At 34.8% G+C, this 8,745-nt stretch overlaps 1 long non-coding RNA gene across 1 annotated transcript; it reads left to right on the top strand.

Moving 5' to 3' along the window:
• Positions 1-2,053: 2,053 nt before the first annotated feature.
• LOC140818184 (uncharacterized) lies at positions 2,054-4,054 on the top strand. The gene is made up of 2 exons (XR_012114917.1): positions 2,054-2,855; positions 2,936-4,054. It is a non-coding gene; the product is annotated as an uncharacterized lncRNA (long non-coding RNA).
• Positions 4,055-8,745: the final 4,691 nt, after the last annotated feature.

The following is an 8,745-nucleotide window of genomic DNA, read 5'->3' as shown; positions in this document are numbered from 1 at the left end:
TATACAAGAGAGAGCTAGCAAGGAAGAGGAAAAAGAGAGAGCAAGAGAACAAACCAAGAACAAGAACTTCACAAATGCTTTCTTATTTTATCATTTATTTTAGTTAGGATTTATGGGATCCTATCCCCAAACATTTATGTTATGATTTTTTTTTAAATTTTATTTTACTCTTTAGTATACTTGATTATATTATTGGTTTATCTTGCGTCTTTGGAGCATGATCAATTTCGAAATGATTTTATATTTTATAATTGAGACGACATAAGATTTTATAACACGATAGATAACATAATTTATGTATCTATAACTTGCATAGACATATAAGGTTGAACACATTTTGATAGTCATAGTCTAATAGATCGAAAGTTAAAGGAATCCACTTACAATTGTTAAATAACACAAACATAATTGGTTACTGCATATTATTAATTAGATTAATATAGTTCGACAAACTATATTGATAAATTAGGGAATCTCATCAAAAGTATTGCTTATGAAATGAAATTCATTTCTTAGATAAAAGTAAAGGGTATTTGAACCGAGATTCTAACAATTGTTTATTTATTACTTTCAGTCTAATTATTTATGTTAAGTTTGTTTCGTCCTTTTACTTAATTATTATTTTAGTTTATAAATTAGTTCAATTAACTAAAGAATTTGGCTTGAGGTAAACTTGTCTAATCAATCTCTGTAAGATCGATACTCCTATTTTTTACACTATATTATAACTTGATTCGTATACTTTTGATTCAGTGGTGCTTAAACTTTTATTTTATTTTTATTGGATATTTTCAATGCAAGAAAATCTCGATCAATTAGCGTTATTAATAGATGTTGGAACCTTTAAAAAACATTTTTGCATAAAACTTATAATATATAATTTTGGTTAAAAATTTAGAAATTCATAACAATTAAAATACAAATCCAAAAATTATAAAACTTTTCAGAAATGTATAAAAATATTGCAGCAATGTTCGACCATTGTGAAAATCAAGAAACACGACAGTGTGTACTACACACAACCAGGGGCGGAGGCACACCATTATTCCAAAAAAAAATTTAAAAAATTTATATTAATTTTTTTTTATAATTTTAGATAAATTTGATATTAGACTGGGTAGATCAATTTATAATATTAAAAGATTTTAGAGTTTAAAATTCTAGCTCGAGTAAAATCGGATTTCTTGCTCCGCCATTGCACACAACGCCTTACCAGCGCGTGGCCGAGCTGAAGATCTTTTATAAAATGCTTATATTCCGTTACTCAAGCCTCTCACTCATTTTAGAGAGTTTCAATTAAAGCCACCTCATACCAGTTTACTTCATAACATGTGTGTTTGGTTGGATGGATTAAATAAGGATAGATTAATAGTCCAATATTTATCGTTAAAATTTTAAGATATTTTTCTCTGGATTTGAAATCACTGCTTATATACCCGGTATTGATAATCATTTTGACCCGGTTTAAGATCCAATTTTATTAATCAAATAGTTATCCATAAAATTGGATCTTAAACCGGGTCAAAATGATTATTAAAACATCTTAAAATTTTAACGATAAATATTGGACTATTAATCTATCCTTGTTTAATCCTCTCAACCAAACACACCTATATATGTTTGGAGAAAACAATAAATAAAAATTTCTTTTTTTTTTGGGGGAACAATTACTTCTTTTTTTTACTAGTTAGAGAAAGGTTCCAGAATATTTAACTAATATCGTGCTTGCCAATATTACAACTTTCCGAGATACCTTGCTTGCTCTTGTTCCATGTCTAATTACTTTAATTCGTTAGATTTCTTCCCTGTTAATATCAAAATAATCATAATAATAAAATATTATGTCATTTTTACGACATATATTCTTTTTATTATTAAAAGTAAAAAAAGTTCAAGAATATTATTACTAAGATCTTGAAAATATTACCCTCAAAGCACAACTTTCCCATATACCTTGCTTGCTCTTGTTCCATGTCTGATTACAAGTTTTCGTGTTTCTTCCCTATAAATATCACAATATTGTATGTCACATGCATTGACAATATAAAAAATTACTCTATTTTTCTTTTTAATTTTGTAGTCTCTTTTCACTACGTACCATACAAAAAAAAAATAATAAAGTGCAACATGATGCATCCGCACATTGATCACATAGTGCCCAACGAAAAGAAGCTTGAACATTTTAGCCATAACCATCCACTAATATATGTTGAAGAAGAAAATCCCAAGGCGTGTTGCAGTGCATGCGGGGTGGCAATAATATCTAGTCCTTCTTATGGATGTAGCCGAGATTGCGATTTTTTCCTGCACCAACCATGCACAGAATTGCTCCGATCATCAGACCGTGATTTCGGCGGATTTTGCTATAATCTTGAGATACTAACAAAGCCACCGCATGGCAATTGCAACTGCGAGAAATGTGGAAACTTATGTAAGAACTTTACTTACAAATGCTCTGGGTTGACTACATTTTATCTCCACTGCCAATGTGCTTTTCCTTTGGAGATCAAAATAAATCACATTAGCCATCGTGAACATTCATTGACGGCAATGTGTAACGAATCAACGTTGGTATGTCATGCATGTGGAAAAGAACGAAAGGGGAATATTTTTCTCTTGTTCAAAGTGTAGTTTCTACATTCATCAAGATTGTTGCTTACTGCCTAGCATTATAAATACCAAACATCATGATCACCATCTGACTCTCCTATATTCGCTTAGTAGTTTCAATTTCGAGAGCCCAAATTGTTTAATCTGCGGCGAAGTGGTGTCGTTGACCCTTGGCGCTTATATTTGTGGATGGTGTGAGCTTGCGGCCCATATTCATTGTGTAGCATCAGAGATGGAGAACCTAGGTAAACACTAGTTTCATGTTGCTAGCTAGAGTACACATTTGATGCCTCTATACTTAGTTTGTTGCTGAATATTTTTACAGAGATAGTTAAAGCATCCGTTCATCTTCCATGGGCACCGGATACCTTTCCAAATTTGATATTACGTACATTTCTCAAAAACACAGAAGTTGCTGATCAAATCGAAGATGTTAAATCGAAGATAGAGAAATACCACACTGACCATTCTTCTTGGATCTATCATGATCACCAAGATCAGAATGATATTCAATTAGTTTGCAATGCATGTACTCAACCCATTGTTCCATCTACTGCTTCATGCTATAGTTGCTCCGAACAGCAGTGTTCTTTTCTCCTCCATCAACCTTGTGCAAATTTACTCCCAACTATCAAGGATTATTTTTTGAACCTTCCAAGAGAACTTTTTTCAAAATCAAGTGGTATTTGTTCTGTGTTTGAGTGTTCAATGTGCGGAGAAAAGAGCAATGGATTTGGATACAAAGATGAATATTCTTTTCATTAATATCGATCTGGAATGTGTCGCTTCTCCACATGCCATCAAGCATGAATCGCACAGCCAACACCTTCTCGCTTTATCAATCCCGTTTTATCCAAGGAAAACTTTTCCTTGTTGTGATGTTTATTACTCTCCAGCCGCTTACTCGTGTAGACTTTGTGATCACCATATCCATGCCAAATGTGCCTTTCTACCGAAAACAGTTGAGCACAAATTTGATAAACATCCTCTTGACCTCATTTACGACCCCGCCGTTCAAATTCCGCCAGAAGTAAACAAAGAAAATGATTACCTATGTGAGTTTTGTGAAGAAGACATCAATACAAAGTTCTGGTTTTATCATTGTGGCAAATGTGATCATTCATTTCATATTAACTGCATTCCTTCAACTGGTAAGTTGTCGAAGATCAAGTTCGGATACAATATCGATCTGCCAAGACGCGTTCATGATCATCCGGTGACTCTGACTCGTATGCTTACTATGGGAAGCCAAAGGTGCGGGTCTTGCAAGAAAACAATTCAAGGTTTCGTAGATAATATGGCTTTTCATTGTTCAATGTGTGACTTTTGGATCCATTTTGAATGCACAAGATAAGTTTCTTCTCAAGATGTAAAATATTAATCTCTTATAAATTAAATGATATGCAATACTTTTTTTTTAATGCCAATTTAGAATAATTTCTTATGTGTCTTTGATGATTTTCTTTCCTTCATTATTGTCAACAACAAGTGCATTTGGATAAAATTTCATTACTTCATAATAAAAAAAAAATCATTTGATGAAAGTTTTTTTTTCCTTTATACCCAGTTTTATTAAAACAATAGTGAAAATAAAAGGAAGCATATATAATTAAAATAATTCTTGGAAAAATTCAATGATATCGGGCGATTGAGGTTGATTCGATTTGTGTGTAACAACAAAACAATTAATAAAAGAAAATTTCATTTGAGTGGACGTTGTAAAAAAAAAAGACTAAAATCGAAACGACAAAACAATTAATAAAAGAAAATTTCATAATTTTTTTTTTTCAGATTATACATAATTATTCAACACAAAATTCCATGCGTGCAGAGAATAAATTGTAATTTTAGTATAAGTTGATTTATTTTAAGTTTTAATTTTTTAGCTTGTCAAAATTCGTTTTAATCCAGTAATTTTGATTTTGTTTCCCGAAACCACTAATTCCACGGGATATTGTTTATTTGTCACTGATACTCTTCTACGTGGCTCATGTAACAAGAATAAATATTATATTACACACATTAAAATATACATAAACACAAACAATAGAAAATGACAAACATTAATTTTCCTCCCATTTTGAAGTATTGGAGGTCGTTTTGCTTTATTTTTCCTTTTATTTTGATGAGATGGATTTTAATTTGAGCAATAAGAGACTAATTCTCGCCATATGTGTCACACGTAGAAGAAAATTAGTGTCAAATTAAACAGATTCGATTGATTTAGTGGTTTCGGGCAGAAAATGACCTAAATAAAAAAAATTAGTTATTGTATTAAAATCAGACTTTGATAATTTATATGACTAAAACCCAAACCAAACCAACAAGACTAAAACTGCAATTTTCTCGCATACAAAACTATCGCATCTGACGTCTCTTGAACAATGAGAATCACTGGAAATTATTTTATTCGCATTATTACTGAATTTTGGTACATCAGAGACAATATTCGAATCTGAGTCTCGATACTAAGGAAAGGACAATTTATTCACCTAAGTCGGAAGGTAAAGAGTCAGATTTAGATCCCCGAATTCGAAGTAGTTAAATGAAAATAGAAATGATTTTACTTATCCCAACTCCAGAAGACCTTTTAAAATATTTCAGCTAGCTCTCACAATCGGTTTCATACGTTGTCTCTACTCTCCTGGTTGTTCGGCTAGTGTCGGCCCATCCTATTCTTTTAATCAGCCTAGCTAGTATCCGATTCGGTAGAAGAAATTTCCCTTAGCTGATTACTCTTGTCACGTTCTGAAACTCAGGGTTGACACTGGCATTGTTTAACAATCACATAATCGAAAACAACCAGCCTTGTTGCACAGTATAAACCAAAATTAGTTTATATATCATAATTCAACGAAATAACAATTGTCTTTACAATCCCAAAATAAATAAACGACAGAATCTAATGCGGAAACATTACAACTGAATAAACTTAAACTTAAATATAAAAACTTGATAGTTCACTAACCCCAAAACTGGTCTGACTCTTCTTCCTCGAGTTCTTCCTCGGGTTTATCTGTGAAAAGGTTGTGGGGGGGGGGGGGGGGGGGGGAGGGTGAGTATTTTGGGAAATACTCAGCAAGTGAGGGCAGTATCGAGCACAATATAACAACAGACATAAATTTCGAAACACATGACTTGCATACATAATTCGTAACACATGCATAACATTAACCAGGTACTGAGATTCCTCTACTTTCTATGGTTTACTGATATCAGTATCTAATTTAATCCTCTAAGGGGGCGAGGCCATATAGCGGTTACATTCCCACCGCGTAAGGGTCATATCATGGTCGGGATTCCCACTCATATACAGTCGACTCCTCACAGTGCCCAAAACCGTATGACAACCAACACAAGAAAAGGAGTACTCGACCGTATTTTCAAAAAAACGAAGAATCACGCATAACGAAATTTTAATTTTTAAAACAAGCCCACTTACTATAGTTTTGGAATGCTAAAAAACGTAGGTGCACGGCTTTGGATTGGATTGCTTCTCGATCCTCGATTGAGCAGCACTTCGGCTCGATTCTAGCCTAACTTCGGGACGATTTTTTAGCAGAGTTTTGGCTAGGGAGAAGCTGCTGGAAACTCGAAATTTGTAGCAAGGAATTTTGAAGTTAGGGTGTAGAGAATGCTAGGTATGGTGGACTATTTATAGTGGAGGAGGATGGAGCTCAATATGGTAGTACAATCATGCCCAAAGTTGCTTCAAATCTCATAATATTTGACTCCAACCCTACCCTTCCATGGCTGATGATTTTTGTGGGGGCCCGTGCTCCTGATTAATATTTAATTACCAAACAACCAGGATTTATTAATGTAAACAGCGAAAGCAATTAAAATTTTCTATTTTGGGCCTACAGAAATTTCGGCCTGACCTATTCGTAAATAGGACATCTCAAAAAAATCAAAACATCGCAAATAATATTTATATACTCGAAATAAAGTCATAACACAACCTATAGCCGCACTGGCTAGGACTAAATACATGCAGAGCCGGCAAGGCTTGATCACACAACTATCAATTCAAAACATCGTAAAAATAATAGTACAGCTACACGGGGCATCTCCCCGGTAAATGTATGACTCCATAATATATTATATATATATATGGGAACTCTCAACCATGACTCGTCGACTGGGCACCACTACCTGACGCTTCACCAGACGCGTCAAATCCTCCTGGATAACCTGCTATGACATCAAAAATAACCAAAGCATAAAAAGAAACAAGGGGTCAAGCCCCAGTACGACGAACCAGTAAAATTATGACAATTATAATTGACGTGAAATAAAATCAAGTAAAATACAATGAAATGCAATGCAATGCGTGTCGGTAACAACAAAATAATAGATACCAAAGCAGAGTACAAATGAAACGCATCAGCAACAAGAACAGTGGCCACCCGTGCCAGGAATGCAGCAACGTAATATCATGCCGCCGCTCATCCATGCACGTAATCGAGGGTACGGGAGCTACCCGCTCATCCCTCATGCAAATCATCAGGAGTGCTAATCCTACCCACCCGATCCATCGATGAAGCAACAACTCGATAGATCAATATCAATAGCAATCAAAGAAGTCACGGCTCGAAATTCTGTGCACTAATAAGTTCAACTCAAATTAATGCGTGAATGAAATCATGTTTGTAAGGTCAAAAATTAAGACGACGTAATCCAACTGCATGAAAATCTAGGAAATATGAAAAATGAGTAATTAATTGATTTTATTGGCAAATTGATTATGTGACATACATGTCTATATGCTAAATAGGATTTTTTTTTTATCATCATGCATAAAAATGTATTTTTAAGGAATATTCAAGTTGCGATCAAGGAACTGAAACCGAGGGGGCTGAAAAATGTAAAATGTTTTATTAAATAATTATTTTTAATTGTTTAAAATATGGTTGATGGGTTTTCACATTTTTGAAAAATAAGGGGTTTTGAGGTGATTTTATATGCTGGGACGTAAATTTTATCGGTGATGGTTTTTCAATTAGAATACGAGCTTTTTGACAACCCGACTATTTAAATTCACAAATTAATTTAATCAAAGTTATGGTAATATTTTATTTAAATCCTAAATAAGCACTAATGGGCCTAAACTTGGCTTAATAGGCCTAAGCTTAATTTTCACGCCAAACCCTACACATATCTCGCCCCACTTTCTGAAAATCGGCCACCCATACACACGACAGCACACACAATAATTTGGGAGGAATTCGAAGGTCCAAGGTAGTATCAAGCTGAGGTCGTGCTCCGTTCTTCGTCGTCAACGTTTATTCGTGCGTTTAAAATGCAAAGACACGCCATACATATCTTTTTCTCGTCTATCACATTGTATTATGGTTTGAATTACATAAGTACGAAAATCATGATTTCCTTATTAATATTTTCGTAATTATGCATAGACATGTGTGAAACTCATTGATTTATGTCCCAAAACTTGATATATTGTTGCATGAAGAGGCTGTCATCATAGGAACACCAAAAGAGAAGATTTTGGGAGAGTTTAAACGTCACTAGACCCCGGCTCAGGGGCTGCATGCAAGCTGGTAGAAGGTTGATCGAAAAATTGAGTTTTGACTCAGAAGGGCTCGGTTCAAGGGACGACCCACGCACGGCTCGACCAGGGCTTGACCGAGGCTCGAGCTGGACGTGGTTGGGGGTGTGGTAGAGTCCTAGCATGGCTAGGACACGTGTGCAGCGCAAGGGAAGAGTCCATGCAAGCAAGGACTCTTCCCCATGAGCGAGGGCGTGCGGCCGAGAGGCTGCTGCAGTAGGGCGCTTAGGGCTTGGTTAGGATGGCTAGATGAAGTCCTAAGAGGGTTCAGAGAGGGTCACGTGTGTCTGGGCACGAGTGGGGATCGGGACGAGGAGTCGCTCAGATGCGGCTCGAGGGATGTTGGTTAGGGTTTGGTCTAGGGTTTTCAAAGAGCTAAAGTGTTCTAACATGGCTCATGGGGGTCGAGTCATGGTTCACGAGGGACAAATAATTATTAAAAATTTAATTTTTATGTTTATGAATTTTATTCTAAATTTTGGGAGTTTTCGGGATTAAAACACCGTCAAAACGATTAATTAAAGATTAATTGAAAATCATAGTTTTTAAGCTAAATAAAATTATGG

The sequence above is a fragment of the Primulina eburnea genome, chromosome 17 (genome assembly GCF_022965805.1).
Source record: "Primulina eburnea isolate SZY01 chromosome 17, ASM2296580v1, whole genome shotgun sequence".
In the NCBI taxonomy this organism is placed as follows: Eukaryota; Viridiplantae; Streptophyta; class Magnoliopsida; order Lamiales; family Gesneriaceae; genus Primulina; species Primulina eburnea.
Note: the sequence above shows the minus strand (reverse complement) of the source record. Positions and strands in the feature narration are given on the sequence as shown.